The following is a 17,012-nucleotide window of genomic DNA, read 5'->3' as shown; positions in this document are numbered from 1 at the left end:
GTCCCCTACTCTGAATCTGGATCAAGAGACCAGAAATTCTCTTCTACGGTGGCTTTCTTGGCCACATCTGTCCAGGGGGATGTCATTCAGCAGGCCGGACTGGACAATTGTAACAACAGACGCCAGCCTACTAGGTTGGGGCGCTGTCTGGAATTCTCTGAAGGCTCAGGGACAATGGAATCAGGAGGAGAGTCTCCTACCAATAAACATTCTGGAATTGAGAGCAGTTCTCAATGCCCTTCTGGCTTGGCCCCAGTTAACAACTCGGGGGTTCATCAGGTTTCAGTCGGACAACATCACGACTGTAGCTTACATCAACCATCAGGGAGGGACAAGAAGCTCCCTAGCAATGATGGAAGTATCAAAGATAATTCGCTGGGCAGAGTCTCACTCTTGCCACCTGTCAGCAATCCACATCCCGGGAGTGGAGAACTGGGAGGCGGATTTCTTAAGTCGTCAGACTTTTCATCCGGGGGAGTGGGAACTTCATCCGGAGGTCTTTGCCCAAATACTTCGACGTTGGGGCAAACCAGAGATAGATCTCATGGCGTCTCGACAGAACGCCAAGCTTCCTCGTTACGGGTCCAGATCCAGGGATCCGGGAGCGGTTCTGATAGATGCTTTGACAGCACCTTGGACCTTCGGGATGGCTTATGTGTTTCCACCCTTCCCGATGCTTCCTCGATTGATTGCCAGAATCAAACAGGAGAGAGCATCAGTGATTCTAATAGCGCCTGCATGGCCACGCAGGACTTGGTATGCAGATCTAGTGGACATGTCATCCTGTCCACCTTGGTCGCTACCTCTGAAACAGGACCTTCTGATCCAGGGTCCCTTCAAACATCAAAATCTAATTTCTCTGAAGCTGACTGCTTGGAAATTGAACGCTTGATTTTATCAAAACGTGGTTTTTCTGAGTCAGTTATTGATACCTTAATACAGGCTAGGAAGCCTGTTACCAGAAAGATTTACCATAAGATATGGCGCAAATACTTATATTGGTGCGAATCCAAGAGTTACTCATGGAGTAAGGTTAGGATTCCGAGGATATTGTCTTTTCTACAAGAAGGTTTAGAAAAGGGTTTATCCGCTAGTTCCTTAAAGGGACAGATTTCAGCTCTGTCCATTCTTTTACACAAACGTCTGTCAGAAGTTCCGGACGTTCAAGCTTTTTGTCAGGCTTTAGCTAGGATCAAGCCTGTGTTTAAAACTGTTGCTCCACCATGGAGTTTGAACTTAGTTCTTAATGTTTTACAGGGGGTTCCGTTTGAACCCCTTCATTCCATTGATATCAAGTTGTTATCTTGGAAAGTTCTGTTTTTAATGGCGATTTCCTCGGCTCGAAGAGTCTCTGAGTTATCTGCCTTACATTGTGATTCTCCTTATCTGATTTTTCATTCAGACAAGGTAGTTCTGCGTACTAAACCTGGGTTCCTACCTAAGGTGGTCACTAACAGGAATATCAATCAAGAGATTGTGGTTCCATCTTTGTGTCCTAATCCTTCTTCGAAAAAGGAACGTCTGCTACACAATCTAGATGTAGTCCGTGCCCTGAAATTTTATCTACAGGCAACTAAGGATTTTCGACAAACGTCTTCCCTGTTTGTCGTTTATTCTGGTCATAGGAGAGGTCAAAAAGCTTCGGCTACCTCTCTCTCCTTTTGGCTTCGTAGCATAATACGGTTAGCCTATGAGACTGCTGGACAGCAGCCTCCTGAAAGAATTACAGCACATTCTACTAGAGCTGTGGCTTCCACTTGGGCCTTTAAGAATGAGGCTTCTGTTGAACAGATTTGCAAGGCTGCAACTTGGTCTTCTCTTCATACTTTTTCCAAATTTTACAAATTTGACACTTTTGCTTCTTCGAAGGCTGTTTTTGGGAGAAAGGTTCTTCAGGCAGTGGTTCCTTCCGTATAAAGAGCCTGCCTGTCCCTCCCGTCATCCGTGTACTTTAGCTTTGGTATTGGTATCCCATAAGTAATGGATGATCCGTGGACTGGATACACTTAACAAGAGAAAACATAATTTATGCTTACCTGATAAATGTATTTCTCTTGTAGTGTATCCAGTCCACGGCCCGCCCTGTCACTTTAAGGCAGGTAATTTTTCCATTAAACTACAGTCACCACTGCACCCTATGGTTTTCCTTTCTCTGCATGTTTTCGGTCGAATGACTGGTAATGGCAATTAGGGGAGGAGCTATATAGCAGCTCTGCTGGGTGAATCCTCTTGCACTTCCTGTTGGGGAGGAGTTAATATCCCATAAGTAATGGATGATCCGTGGACTGGATACACTACAAGAGAAATAAATTTATCAGGTAAGCATAAATTATGTTTTTGTTTTTTTATTAAGTACTGGTTTCTAGAAAATTAAATCTAACCCATCCTAGACTTGCCTAGAAATACACCTGAAATGTAGGATGATCCCCAGTTTTGTGCACTCTCCTCAGATCATTCACCAGCCCTACGCCTACTGGTCCTGAGACCCTAATCACTAACACACCCTAACATGCACATTGCTTTCCAGGGCACATTTGCAACTATAAGAGCAGCCAGCCTCACCACCCTTTATAATGTGACATACTAAGATTGCCAGTTACAGCCACGCTGCCCTATTCCCACTCATCTACTGCACCTTAATGCTTTTAGTTCTACTGGCAACAAATGGAAGGGGTGGGAGAAGGCTTTGAAGCAGCACTGCTCACTGGGGCATACTAACAGCCTACACATTTATCAGGAAGGCAGGAATAAGAGGAGCTCTCCCTAATTATATTACCCACAAAGTATTATGTTCAGCACTATTATTTTAGTATCTGACATTTAATGATTTCCCCATTATAGACTCACATACTCTGTAATGCAGGTACCGACGTGTATTTATGTGCAGATCTAGCACTCTTGTAAGTGTTGATCAGAAAATAAAAGCTCCCCCTCTCTGACTGGTTGCCTGCAATGTGCACAGATTGCATTGCTCTGTGTGGGCCATCCCCAGTAGCACATGAAGTATGTGTGCTTTATGTGAAATGGGGCAGTGGCTTCCAGAACAATATTTAGAGGAGGAAAACCCCACCTTACACAGCAAAAACATAAGTGGGGGCAGGGCCGTCTTTAATATTGACTGGACCCTGGGCAAAAAAATTCTTGGCCCCCCCCCCTCCCCCATGCAATTTCGCTCTCCACCCCAACATCCCAAAAAACAACTAAATCAATATTTTTTTTAATTTTTTTAATTATTAGCCCAGCAGTGGATCATCCACTGCTGGGCTAATCATTTAAAAAAAAAATGAAATAAATTGCAATATGTTAAACTGGACCTAAGGAGTACTAAGTAAATAAATATATAAATTCCTCCACTGTGGATTCATTTAATATTCTTTTGACTGTGACAGTATTAGGACTGAATGTGTGTTCCCCATGTCACATGGTAGGACTCTTGTGCCCTTCAACAGAAACTGGGCCCTGGGCAGCTGTCCCTTTTGCCCTGTGTTAAAGACGGCCCTGAGTGGGGGGATCACTACCACATGTTGGTCTATTGCAGAATACAGTGTATTTGTTTTATCACATTCTCTCTTTTTTATTTTTTTGCCTCCTATCCAGACCCAACTTTTTAAATCTTTGACACATTCCAACCCCATTATCCACCCTAAATTGGACAAGCTCAGTGGTGTTAGGCAGATGCTTGTATTCCTCTATCATTCCTGTGCCCTGAATGAGCAGTGTGATCTGAAAGCCCTCCCATAATGCTTTTGATATTTTTTAAAGTGATGGCAAAATTTCAGACTATAAGAATGTTGCAATGAAAAATATATAAGTTTGCAAGTAAAACCACATTTTTTTTTTTTAAGTGTTTATATATTTTATAAAATAAGATTTATAATCCTTGTTGGTATTTTCCGTTCCTATGCCCCCTTCATTTCCTCTTTTTGGCTGGGCTGTGATGTTTAGAGCAGTCACATCCACTCTCTACATAGGCTTTCTAAGACCTTTAAAGGGGCTGGACTTTAAAGGGATAGGAAACCCCCAAAAAAACTTTTAAATTTTCAAAACATTATATCAAGTTGTTAAACTATGCAAATAACATGTATTAGTCATTTTCTATAGTTTACCTATATTTTGCTGTTGAAATTATTACTTCTAACAAACACTTTTTCAACATAATTATGCACCGCAAATGACTGTGTTCTACCTGGGTAGAACAAGCATGGCAGCCCGCAAGCGCATTTCTGATTTCTGGTCATACATGCGCACAATTATCTCCACTCCTGTGTTAGCTGGCGCATCATAAACACTGTGCTGGATACTGACAAAGAGGCCAGTAGCCGATAGTGGTGGGAGTAGCGCACCCGAGTGCTAAAAACAGAGCGACGCAGTCATGCTTGGAGGCGCATGGGGCAGTAGGATCTTTAACGATTGAGGTAAGTATTTAAAAACTAGACTGACAAGCATTGTTTTAATTTTGATATAGCCACTTAGACTGACGAGTCATAATTCCAGTCATAATTCCCCTAAACTAATGAGCATTTTTAGGCATAAGTAAAAAAAAAAAAGCAAAAAACTTTACAAATACTAATGAGCATTGTATATTTTTATTATTATTTTATTTAACCCTAGTCTAACGATCACTGTAAATAATGGAACTAACATGATCCGTGCTGCTGCGCAATTGGATGAGATTAGTAAAACTTGCCTTCTTTTCTGGGTGGTCGTAAGAGACGTTTATAGCAGATATAAAATTATAGTTTATATAGGTACTGAAGCTATGTTTCAAACTAAAAGTAAGTGAATATAGATGTTTTATACTTTAACTAACTGATCAGGATTTGTTATTCCTTTAAAAATGAAAAGATTTCTAACCCTTTAAGATTGTCTTATTACACACACATTGATTGGATGTTCACTGGAATTGTCATAAAAAAATAGAGTTCATCCAAATGACCAGCATTACATTGTAATACAAGCATTACTATATGCACTAATTTAACCCTTTCACTGGTGGATTAAAAACAAAAAAGGTACACATTTACTTTTTTTAATGGCAAAGATTAAATATATATGGCATTTGAGTAGTTAAGGTTTACCATCACTTTAATATTGGTATTCCAATACTGAATATGGGGATGCAACTGTTTGTAAAAATTGTTTTTTAGATGTACATAAATATATATTTCTTCTACATTTGTCTCTATAAAAACAGGGCTGTATAAATTCCTTCTAGTGCTATATATTTTTATTATATTGTAAACCTTTGTTTATGAGCTGAGTTGAAGCATTGCAAACCTAAAAATAGAAACAGCATGTGCCCCATTTGCAGCAAGTAAAGGCAGTTTACACTCCTAAGCATATAGAGAACACGTTCCCCATACAAGCCGTGGCACTGTCTGTTCCTGCTCAAATTTAGACACAGTTTTTTATGACAACAGAAGCGTAGGAAGGAGAACTTGCTCTTCTTGATCCTGTACCAGGCTTGTGAGTGTGATGTCACATTTGGATGGCTTGTATTTTGAGCTGCAGAAGTCTGTTAGATAATATGCTCTTATATATGTGATACATCAGGAAATAAGCTCTTCTTAGAATGTTAAAGTACTCAATGAAAGGTGAGAACTTTTTAAAGAATTGTTTAATATTTTTTCTTTCCTATTAGCAGCCATTGAGACAGTATGTTTTTTTTTCTTCATACTTTGTTCAACCAGTAATTCTCTACAAACATAGAATCAAGGTCACATAGTACAGTAGTTTCAATTCATGTAATAGCAAAGGTAGAGTTACTGATTGCTGCAAGTGGAGTTTATAGTATGTATAAAGGCTTGCAGCATGCAAGGAAACCTGTTCATATGACATCTAATCAGCAGGGTTAATTTGCATGTACTTTTATAGATTCAGTCATTAACTGCTACAAGCTCACAACTGCAAATTACGCTTTATTTTTTAATCAACATATTTTCTGCAAACATTTTGCTAAATGGATAGATTATTATATAAATGCTGTCTAGTAAATATATTGAATACTCTAATCTTAATGTTATGGTTTATGAAAAAAATGTTTGGAAATTAATTTCCTATTAGTCTGTTACGTGCTAAAGGCTTGATTGAATAAGAAGTAAAAAAAAAATCACATAGAAATTACATTTTCTAGTGCTTTTAAAAAATACAATCAAATGTAAAACTAAAGTCTGTTAGATCTTTTCATGTCATCTCATGTCATACGGTTGGTGCTGTTACAATTGTTTTCTAATTTTAGAATCCTAAAGGTGTCAGACCATTGAATCTACAATAACTTAGCTCTATGAGAAATAGCTGCTTCTCTCTTTAATTATCACCAACATGGAATACAATTCACGTTACGAAGCCAGTTAAGATACAAACACCTTTGTTATACTGTATGATTGCAGAATAACACATTTTTAGATCTGTCAAACCATAGGGAACATTTTTTTTTCTTCTGCCCTGTCATAACATATACAGGGCTAGATTACCAGGGGGATTACTAATTTATCGCGATTAATAACTAGCCATTACAAGATCTCTGGTAAATTTTATAAATGTCCCCCAAAATCAAGTGTCATATATTTGATTAAAAAGCATTTTTTTAAGGTTTTAAAATTGGCAGGAGAAAATAGGCACTGAAAAGTGCCTTTAAATTGCGGTCTATGGGGACTGTGTGTTTCCAGTAAATATGTATATTTATATGCTTACATACATTATGTGTTAATATTCACATATTAACATATAAATATATATGTATATAGTTATATACATATATATTTACAATTTGCTGCCATCGCTGAGCTACTTCCTTCCTTCACTGCGCTAGGTTCTCAGCCATCTGACAGCATGAGAATGAGGCTCCCATTGGAGCCTATAGAAGCGCGCTGGAATGCGTTTTAATTTGTAATACCGGCGCACATTAGCATATACTGGTATTACTCAGTGGAGTGCTATAATCGCTTTTGTGAAAGCGATATTTAGCGCCCCACTTGTAATCTGACCCATAATAGGGCTTTGCACGCATAATGTAGCTGCTGTCCTTTAAAGTGATGGTAAATTATGCTGAATGATAATACATCATTTATAAATATGTGGCATATAAATGTACACCGCTAAGTTATTTTATATTTTTTTTTACCTGAATATCAAAGCTTTTATTAGTTGCTTCCTCGCTGGAATCCTCCTTCCCCTTTCTCTTCCTGTTCCATACATCAGTGACGTATTGAGCAGTCCCACAAGTTCTCTACATCGCTCCTACGCTCCTGAGAGTTTAACCATATTTAAAAAAAAATATTCTATAAGAAGATAAGAAGTTTTTCTATAAGATTGTTCCTTCATGATATCTTACCTTACTCTAAGCAATCTTTCTGATAACCCACTTAGTTCAGAGGATTTTTATTTTAGAGCCATATGGCAACTTTAGAGATTGGTTTAGAGGTGCAAACGTCACCTCGATTAAAAAAAATAAAATAAAAAAATATGTGGGCAGTCGTGGGAATCGGTAAAATGAAAAAGGGCAATAAAATATGTTTTGCCACTTGAAATTTAACAATTGATCTGTATACCCTGGTTCACAGATTTAAAAATCCTTTAAATACAATGAAAAGGTGTCATCACTTTAAAGGGAAATTTTGTTACAAATATAAAAAATTCAAATAATTCTTTATCCCATGCTCCCAATAGAAACAAACAAAAAAACAATTCTAACAGGTTTTCAAAATGCTTCAAATTGCCTAGAATAGCTATTTAAAGTGATGGTAAATTTTAAGTCTTCAGGAGCTTTCCATTTATTCTAGATATCTTAATAAGCATAGGTAGTGAAGTAAGTTTTTTTTTTTTTTAAACTATAATTTTTTTATTCTTACTATTATCGATTCCTTACTCCTCCACCTTTATTTTCCTTGTTTCAGCAGTGTGGATGGGATGTAGTGAGCGATTTCCCCTGCTCTCTACGTCGGCATAGATGCGCCCTCCCGATCTAGATTACTCTGCACATGCCTAAATCCTCCGCAGTGTAAACAATGAATCACAAGATTCATTGTTTACTTGTGGAGCAGTTCAATGTGGATCGCTGGTATGTCTATTCCCTTACGCTGCAGTTACCCACTACCCGTGTGTTTATAATACAAAGATGATCAATGTGAATGTGCATGTGTGTACCACAGGCTTGTTCATGTAGCCACCGACAGCATGACGTCATTCACGCATGTGCACTCCCATTGTTTTTCTTTTATCATGAAATACATGCCAATTTGCACTTTGGAGTGAGGTGGAAAAAGTGGCAATAGAATGCAGAGGTATTTACACTGATTACAAAATATACACTGCAGATAATAGCAGGAAGATGAATGAAGGTCATGTTCATTTTCAACAAAGAATTGATTGCAGCGTTGTGGTAGATAAAAGTTTACCATCACTTAATTTATAGCATTTGCTGGTTACATAATTTGTTTTTGGCCTCTCTAGGGAGCATGTGACAAAACACAATTTTTACATAAAAGCAAGAGGTGTTTTAATATATTTTAATGAAAAGCAGCTGTATAAAGGGACATTTAAACTCAAAATATAATTATCCACAAAAGGTTAAATAACTTTGCAATGCATTTTCATTATATTACCTGCTTTTCCTGTAATTTAAATATGCACATTTTGTAGTTTTTCCACTGCCCCAGAGAGACTATAGTGCAATCTGTAGAAAATACATGCTGCACAGTGATATATGGCGGTCTCAGACAGCCAACTGTATTTAAAGGTAGATTATAGTCAATTATTTTTCTTCTGCTTCTTTCATATAGGGCATTTCTAAATGAAATTTGTGTGATTTTTGAATAAATATCAAATTGTCAAATTTATAGATGCATACTCTTCTTTAGCAATAGTGTAACGTGAGCCCATGAGCAATAAAAGAATTTACAAAACTGATACTGCAGCATTAGTTTCAATTTATTAGCAAGGCAAAAAGACGTTTTTGTTTAACCGCTGCTCTTTCATAGGCATGAACAATTTTGAGAATGATGTCCCTTGATATTTAGTTGTGATTATTATTTAGTGTCTTCTGACATTAATATAAAATGTTTAAGTAATTCATATAAAATTGCTGCTCTACATGTAACTGGAATTTGTTTTCTGGCTTTGAGAAAAGGAAATGGATGAGGTGTGCCAGGAAACAGCATGTATGAGGAAGGATATTGGGATCCTCCCTCACAAAAATCAAACCACATTTTATAAACTTGGCACGTTCCCATAGTGGTACAGTTCTACATACTTTTATAAATATAGCATTGCAAAAATAGCAGTCTATATATTAAATACTGGTAAATGCTTATTCCTACTTACAAATAGCATTTTAAATTTGCATTAAATCTGTGTTTTGGTTTGAGATTTTGTTTCTTGTGTTTTTTTTTTAAATAAATACATTTTCTATGTGGTGTTAGCCTGCTCATTATAGTTATAAACAATGTCTCATGGGCTTTTTATGATGCAATTGCGAAACATTTGAAAATCTTTATAAAACCTGGTTATTGTGTTCTCCAGTGGTTTTGTACCACATTTATGTCACTGATTACTGTGCTTTGAGAGAATTATGCAATCATATTCCAGTCCATCAACATCTATGCCAATGAGCTTAGGCAGAATTACCTATAAACCAATGAACATCATGAGGAAATATCAAACAGCCAATGAAAATTTGTATTTAATTCAAACATCTGCATTAGAAAATATTTAAATGCGGCTCCTTCATGTGGATAATAGAAACTGTTTGAGTATAATGTCCCTTTATATTAGAAGCTTCTTGCCACAAGTACATGTAGAAGGATAACAGTCAATATAAAAATTACTTTAGCACTGCACACAGCCATTGTTTGCACTCTTTTTATATATCCCTAATTCTTCTCAGCAGAAGAGATAGATGAGGGGAAAACCTAGGTTTCAACATGTTGGCCCCCATAACTAATGTACTTTTATAGAAACTTTCTTCAATATTTGAACAACTATGTCAATTTATTAACTGTCCTACGTTTTATTCTCAGGCTAATCTTGGCTTAGCTTTGCTTTGAATATATCATTTGCTTACTGTTTAAAGGGACATAAAACGCAAACTTTTTACTTTGTGATGCAGACAGAGCATAACATTTTTTTTAAAGTTTCCAATTTACTTTTCAAATGCTTATATTTATTATTCTATATTATCAAATGCTTTGTTTTAATGGTATTCATTTAAGATACCTAGGTAGGTAGCGCACACATGCAAAAAACAAGAGAATACAATACAGGCACAATATAACTTAGGATAAACAGGAACATTGAAACTATTCAGGTAGCGTGCACATGTCTGAAGCGCTACATGGCAGGAAAAAGTGCTGCCATCTATTGCTTTTTCACATGTATAACAGTCTTGCAAAACTGCTGACATCTCATACTGATGACGCGTTCCTGCTACATGTCCGTTTAATGTTAATTTATGTTACTCATATTAAAAATAGTGTTACAAGAAAATCTGGAAACAAGTCTATCTCAGGTTTTTCAATGGGGGAGTCACTGGGGTTTTCACAGACCATTGTGTAAAATGCCTAATTGATTCTGTATTGATGATGAAGTGTGTGCAGGTGTTATCTAATTTGCATTATTTTATAAGTCTACAAAAGCTTAATTAAACGTATAAAGGGACATTGATGGCCTTAGTCGTGTTCGTTTCATAGCTTGACATTGTGATTTGAGCTATATTTGTAATATTTTAACAAGCCAAGGAGCAATTGTATTCATTAAAATGTGAACTGAGCATGTATAAATAAACATTGAAAAACAGTGTTGTGCAAACTGCAAAGATATATTGTTTGAAACTGGCCAAAATGGGATTCCAGTAGGTCAAGGCAGAGGAATTATGTGAAAATCTGCTCAAATATCATTGTCAAATTCACTCAATGTAAAGTAATTATGGGGTTATTATGGAGTTAAAATGGTGTAATGCCACCGAAAAAGAACACATTGGGTTTCATATGGACTTGAATGACTTCTAATCTGTAAATCCTGCAAAGGCGCAGAGCAAGATACTTTGCACAGTTCCTCTGATGAATTGTTATGAGAAGTGTTTGATATGCATTTTAATCCTGCCAACTGTAAATATTTAAAAAAACACAGAAGACCACATGCTGCGTAACAGAAATCATGTTTGTGTGTTGAATGTATACAATGACTTATTTATTTCATTATTATTTTCAGAACAGTGAAACAAATGTCTATTTTAATCCAAACTTGGAAAGTGCTAAAAGTGTGCAGTGTTAATTTATTCCAAAGACATAGCACCAACATTCCAAGTCACACTTGTTTTTTATAATGTATTCAGCCATTTAACTTGCTGATTTACTGATAGACTCAGCTTTGCAGGTTACCTAAGAGCAGGACAGAAAGAAAATTGTACAACACCCCATAAAGCTTTTAATCAAAACAGGAACGATGAATCTGTCTTGAAGTAGTTATTTAACTGTCCCTATCAAATTTTATTTTTAAAGGATTTGTCACTGGTGACTCATACAAGCATAAAATCTGATGTAGCCAAGAATAGCTCACCAGTATTTGAAATTCTTTGTCATTCACAATAGAATATTAGATTTCAATAGGAATTTAATGGAATTTGTCATATCCAGAAATACATTTCATCTGGCTGCAGGTTGAAGGCAAATTTAGAATCTCATTTATCTAGTTTTAATCTAAACTTGTGCCTTCTTCAGTGTCATATGCATAACACGTAGAACCCCAAAATAACATGAATTGTATAATTTTATTCTTCTTCCCAATCCAACAGGGACCTGTGAACTTAAAAGTAGATTTGCTAGCTGTTCTATACAAATATAATGGGCAACGATTAGGTAACTTGGTACAGGTGGTGGGTGGGGTTACATAATGGCCCCTCCCCAAAGCTCAACCTTAGGCCCACCCTTGACCTCACTATATATATATTCACAATTGATCAGTAATTTTATCCTCTTAGCTGCCAGTAACATGCAAATCAATAATTTACCTCTGATTGCCAACAATCACAAACAGAAGATTTTTTACCCTCCCTGAACTGCGAGTAGGACACACAAAAAGCAGAACTGTTTATCTACTGGCCTCATACAACTATAAAGTGGCGTTGTAATTCCCTGTGACAGCAACATAAGACAGTGATTTTTGTTTTGTTTTAATAACCCTTCCAGGAACACAGAATAGTACAGGGACAGTAATTTCTGGTCTATAGCTATAATCCCTAGGGGCATTAGGTGGCCTTTAAAATTTTACTACCACCCAGGGGACTTTAATAAACTGGACATTTAGGTGTCTATTATTTTCCATCTAAAGGGGAGAAGAGTCCACGGCTTCATTCATTACTGTTGAGAATTAAGAACCATGCCACCAGGAGGAGGCAAAGACACCCCAGCCAAAGGCTTAAATACCTCCCCCACTTCCCTCATCCCCCAGTCATTCTTTGCCTTTCGTCACAGGAGGATGGCAGATAAGTGCCGAAGTAGTCTCTTATGGAGAGTAGTAATCTTAGCATTGGACTGGAGTTTTAAGTAGTCCTGTCAGCCTCTCAGTGAGAACCTGGGCAAAAGTTAGAGTCCGGAGATGCAGGGAGAGTCTTTCTGCGAAACCATCCAGACTCATTTTAACAGCTCCACAAGCAATCAGCGTTGACGAGTTTCGCTGTCTGCTTTTTACATTCAAGTCCATGTCAGAGCGAGACTACTAACCTGTCTCACTTGAAGGTTTAATTTTTTATTACATAATAACACGGAAGACAGGGTCACAGTGTGACACCTTTTATCTTTTAAGAATCAAGGTTTAATATTCCTGGAAAGGGGATTATTGAACAGGGGGGGTTTATACATGATATTGTTTATTGTGTAATTGCTGTGTTATGTGCGAGATGAGGCTCTGGCAATGTGTGGAACTTTCGTGACTTACTGGAGTATAGCGCGCCCGTTTTTGGCACATATTCTCCTTAGGCAGGGGCGGTCCTGCCGGGCATTCCATGTGACCGGGTGTGGCTATCTCTCTTCCTTTATTGATCATCGGCGCAGGAGACGAAGCGGTTTCTGTAGTCCAGGTCAAAGAAGGTGGTGAGTGCCCCAGCCATTGGAGGTATAAAGGTGCCTGTTTATTAGGTTAATCTAGTCCATAATAAAAGTGCAAGCTAGGGAGCACTCTGACGCGTTAGAGGGTACTCCCTCTTTAACAAAGTCTCATTCCTGTGTTTATTGTGAGAAGGTTCTGGTAGATCAGCCTGCTCAACTATGTTCCATATGCCTTAATAAAGTTACAACATCTAAAATCAAATGGATGTCTAGTACTACTGAGCAGTCCACCTCTGAGGGTTCCCCGTCCCGTGCGGTGTGTGCCCTGCATCCATCTCCAATTGCACATGCAGCGCCCCAGGGTCCAACCATTACTCCTGTGGGAGAGATTCGTTGGCCGTCAGATTTTGGGGATCAACTGCAAATTGCGGTATCGAAAGTGATCCATGCCTTACCACGTTCTGCTAAGTACAAGCGTAGGGCGTATCATGGCGGCCCGGCCAAGTGGTTGTCTATGCCTGTGGATATATCTGAGGCGTTATACGATGATGAGGCCCTCTCTAACTCTTCAGAGGAGGCCCCTTCTGAGTTGGAGTCAGTGTCATCTAAACCTCCGGCTGCGGAAGAGCCTGACTTTAGGTTTAGTATGGAAATTTTTTGCTGAAACAAGTGCTTGCTACCCTGGAAGTTCCGGAACCAAAACTCCCAGAGGATCCTGCGATTCCTAAGCTTGATAAGGTATATTAAGACAGGGTGGTACCTCAGGCCTTCCCGGTTCCTGTTCAGATGGCAAATATTATTAGAAATGAATGGGAGCGATTAGGTTCTTCCTTTTCCCCTTCTTCTTCCTTTAAAAAACTGTTCCCCGTTCCAGACTCTCAGCTTGAGCTGTGGGGTACTGTCCCTAAGGTGGATGGTGCTATCTCCCCTCGAGGATAGTTCGTTTAAGGAGCCCATAGATAAAAATTTGGAAAACATGTTAAGGAAAATGTTTCAACATACAGGGTTTGTTTTTCAGCTGGCAGCGGCCGTAGCCACAGTTTCCGGGACTGCAACATATTGGTGTGAATCCCTGTGTGAAATGGTCTGTGTGAGACTCCCATCAACGAGATACAGGATAAGATTAAGGCGCTGAAGATCGCCATTTCTTTCATATATGATGCCAATATGCAAATTATTCGCCTGAACGCTAAGGTGTCAGGTTTTTACGTTTCTCTGTGGCTAAAATCTTGGTCTCTGGACATGACCTCTAAGTCAAGGCTGTTGTCCCTGCCTTTTCAAGGAAAGATCCTGTTTGGTCCAGGATTGGATTCGATCATATCCACGGTTACGGGAGGCAAGAACGCTTTCCTACCGCAGGATAAGAAGGCGAAACCTTCGTCCCTTTCGTGTGGACAAGGCCCAGCTCCAGCAGCCCGCCGCGAAAGTGGACCAGTCCAAGGGAACTTGGAAACCGGCTCATTCTTGGAACAAGTCTAAGCAGACAAGAAGCCTGCCGAGACAAAATCGGCATGTAGGGGCGGCCCCCGACCGGTCTCTGGACCAAGTAGGGGGCAGATTATCTCTCTTCTCAGAAGCCTGGTTGCAGGACGTTCAGGATCCTTTGGTTTTGGACATTGTCGCCCAGGGTTACAGGATAGGGTTCAGTTCCCATCCGCTCAGGGGCAGATACCTCCTGTCAAACCTGTCTTCAAGACCAGAAAAGAGAGATGCCTTTCTAGAATGTGTGAGAGATCTCTCCTCTCTAGGTGTTATCGTACCAGTACCCCAAGGAGAGAGGGGTCTAGGGTACTATTCAAATATTTTTGTGGTTCCAAAGAAGGAGGGCACGTTCCGCCCAATTCTGGACCTAAAGTATTTAAACAAGTTTCCATCGTTGAAAATGGAAACAATCAGATCTATTCTGCCCCTAGTTCAAGAGGGACAGTTCATGACAACTATAGACTTGAAGGACGCTTACCTTCATGTGCCGATTCACAGGGACCACTTCAAGTTCCTAAGATTTGCATTTCTGGACCAACACTTCCATTCCCGGTGTGGACAACTGGGAAGCGGACTTTCTTAGCAGGCAATACTTCCATCCGGGGTAATGGGCTCTTCACCCCAAAGTGTTTGCAGAGATTTTTCTCAGGTGGGGGACGCCGGAGATAGATCTCATGGCGTCCAGACTCAATTGCAAGCTACCCCATTACAGGATCCTCAGGCAGAGCTGATAGATTCCTTAGTGGTGCCTTGGGGATTCAGCCTAGCTTACATTTTCCCACCATTATCACTTCTACCTCGGGTAGTGACTCACATCAAACAGGAGTGAGCCTCTGCCATTCTGATTGCTCTATCGTGGCCGCGGAGGACATGGTTTATGGATCTGGTGGGGATGTTATCCTCTCCACCGTGGAGGTTACCCTGTCACAGGGATCTGCTGGAACAGGGCCCTTTTCAACATAAAAATCTAGATTCTCTGAGGCTGACTGCATGGAAATTTAACGCCTAATCTTGGCCAAGAGAGGATTTTCTGAAAGTGTGATCGATACTCTAATTCAGGCAAGGAAGCCAGTCACTTGTCGCATGTACCATAATGTGCGGAGGACCTACTTGTCCTGTTGTGAGATGCATGGATATCCTTGGCATAAGGTGAAGGTATCCAGGATTCTGCCTTTTCTCAAAGACGGTTTGGAGAAGGGTCTTGCTGCCAGTTCCTTAAAGGGGACATATTTCGGCTTGTTGCATAGGAGACTCGCTGAGTTTCCTGACATCCAATCTTTTGTTAAGGCTTTGTCTAGAATCAGGGCTTTCTTTCAACAGTCTGCTCCCCCATGGAGCTTAAACTTGGTCCTTAAGGTATTGCAGAGGGTTCCTTTGAGCCTATGCATTCCATTGACATTAAGATTCTGTCCTGGAAAGTTCTCTTTCTGTTGGCCATTGCATTGGCACGCAGTGTATCTGAGGTGGCTGCATTGCATTGTGAGCCTCTTTATCTAGTTTTTCACACGGTTAAGGCGGTGCTTAGCACTGGTTTGGGGTTTCTTCCCAAGGTGGTGTCTAACCATAACATCAATCAGGAAATAGTGTTTCCTCCCTTGTGCCCCAACCCTTCAACTTCCATGGAGAGGTTATTTCATAATCTGGATGTGGTTCATGCCCTAAAGTTCTATCTTCAGGCTACGAAGGATTTCAGACAGTCTACATCTCTTTTTGTAGTATATTAATGGAAGCGCAAGGGGCAGAAAGCCTCTTCTACTTCTTTGTCTTTTTGGTTGAGGAACTTGATTCGCTTGGCTTATGAGACAGTGGGACATAAGCCTCCTCAGAGGATCACGGCTCATTCAACTAGAGCTGTGGCTTCGTCTTGGGGCTTCAAGAATGAGGCCTCTATGGAGCAAATTTGTAAGGCAGCTACCTAGTCCTCCTTACACGCTTTTACAAAGTTTTACAAATTTGACGTTTTTGCTTCTGTGGAAACTGTTTTTTGGAAAAAGTTTTTGCAGGCTGTGGTGCCCTCAGATTAGGGTCCTCCTTTTTACTCTCCCGGTTTCATTCAGTGTCCTCTAGAGCTTGGGTATATGTTCCCAACAGTTATGAATGAAGCTGTGGACTCTCCTCCCCTTTAGATGGAAAACATAAATAATGCTTACCTGATAATTTCATTTCCATCGAGGGGGGAGAGTCCACGGCTCCCGCCCGTATCTCCGATAGTTGGAACTTAATTTAATGTATCTTTTAACACCATTTATACCCTGATATTTCTGCTACTGTTCCTTGTTCCCTCGGCAGAATGACTGGGGGATGAGGCAAGAGGGGGAAGTATTTAAGCCTTTGGCTGGGGTGTCTTTGCCTCCTCCTGGTGGCCAGGTTCTTAATTCCCAACAGTAATGAATAAAGTCGTGGACCCTCCTCCCCTCGATGGAAATGAAATTATCAGGTAAGCATAATTTATGTTTTTGCACAGATTTTACTGGACAGCCTGCTAAAATA

General features: G+C 39.5%; 1 protein-coding gene across 7 annotated transcripts in view; it reads left to right on the top strand.

Annotated features, from left to right (window-relative positions):
- CDKL5 (cyclin dependent kinase like 5) overlaps nucleotides 1-17,012 on the top strand; it is a 1,071,204-nt gene that overhangs the window by 232,358 nt on the left and 821,834 nt on the right. The window contains exon 1 of one of the 7 annotated variants that reach the window (XM_053706412.1): nucleotides 5,570-5,594. The exons of 5 other annotated variants lie outside the window; for them this stretch is intronic. The gene's annotated coding sequence lies outside the window, so the exon portion shown is untranslated. Of the gene's footprint in view, nucleotides 1-5,569; nucleotides 5,595-17,012 lie in introns of those variants that run through there. One more of the 7 variants, XM_053706415.1, reaches the window with a different exon arrangement.

This window comes from Bombina bombina, chromosome 3, assembly GCF_027579735.1.
Source record: "Bombina bombina isolate aBomBom1 chromosome 3, aBomBom1.pri, whole genome shotgun sequence".
NCBI lineage: Eukaryota > Metazoa > Chordata > Amphibia > Anura > Bombinatoridae > Bombina > Bombina bombina.
The sequence above is the reverse complement of the archived record's forward strand: the minus strand, read 5'-3'. Positions and strand labels throughout refer to the sequence as shown.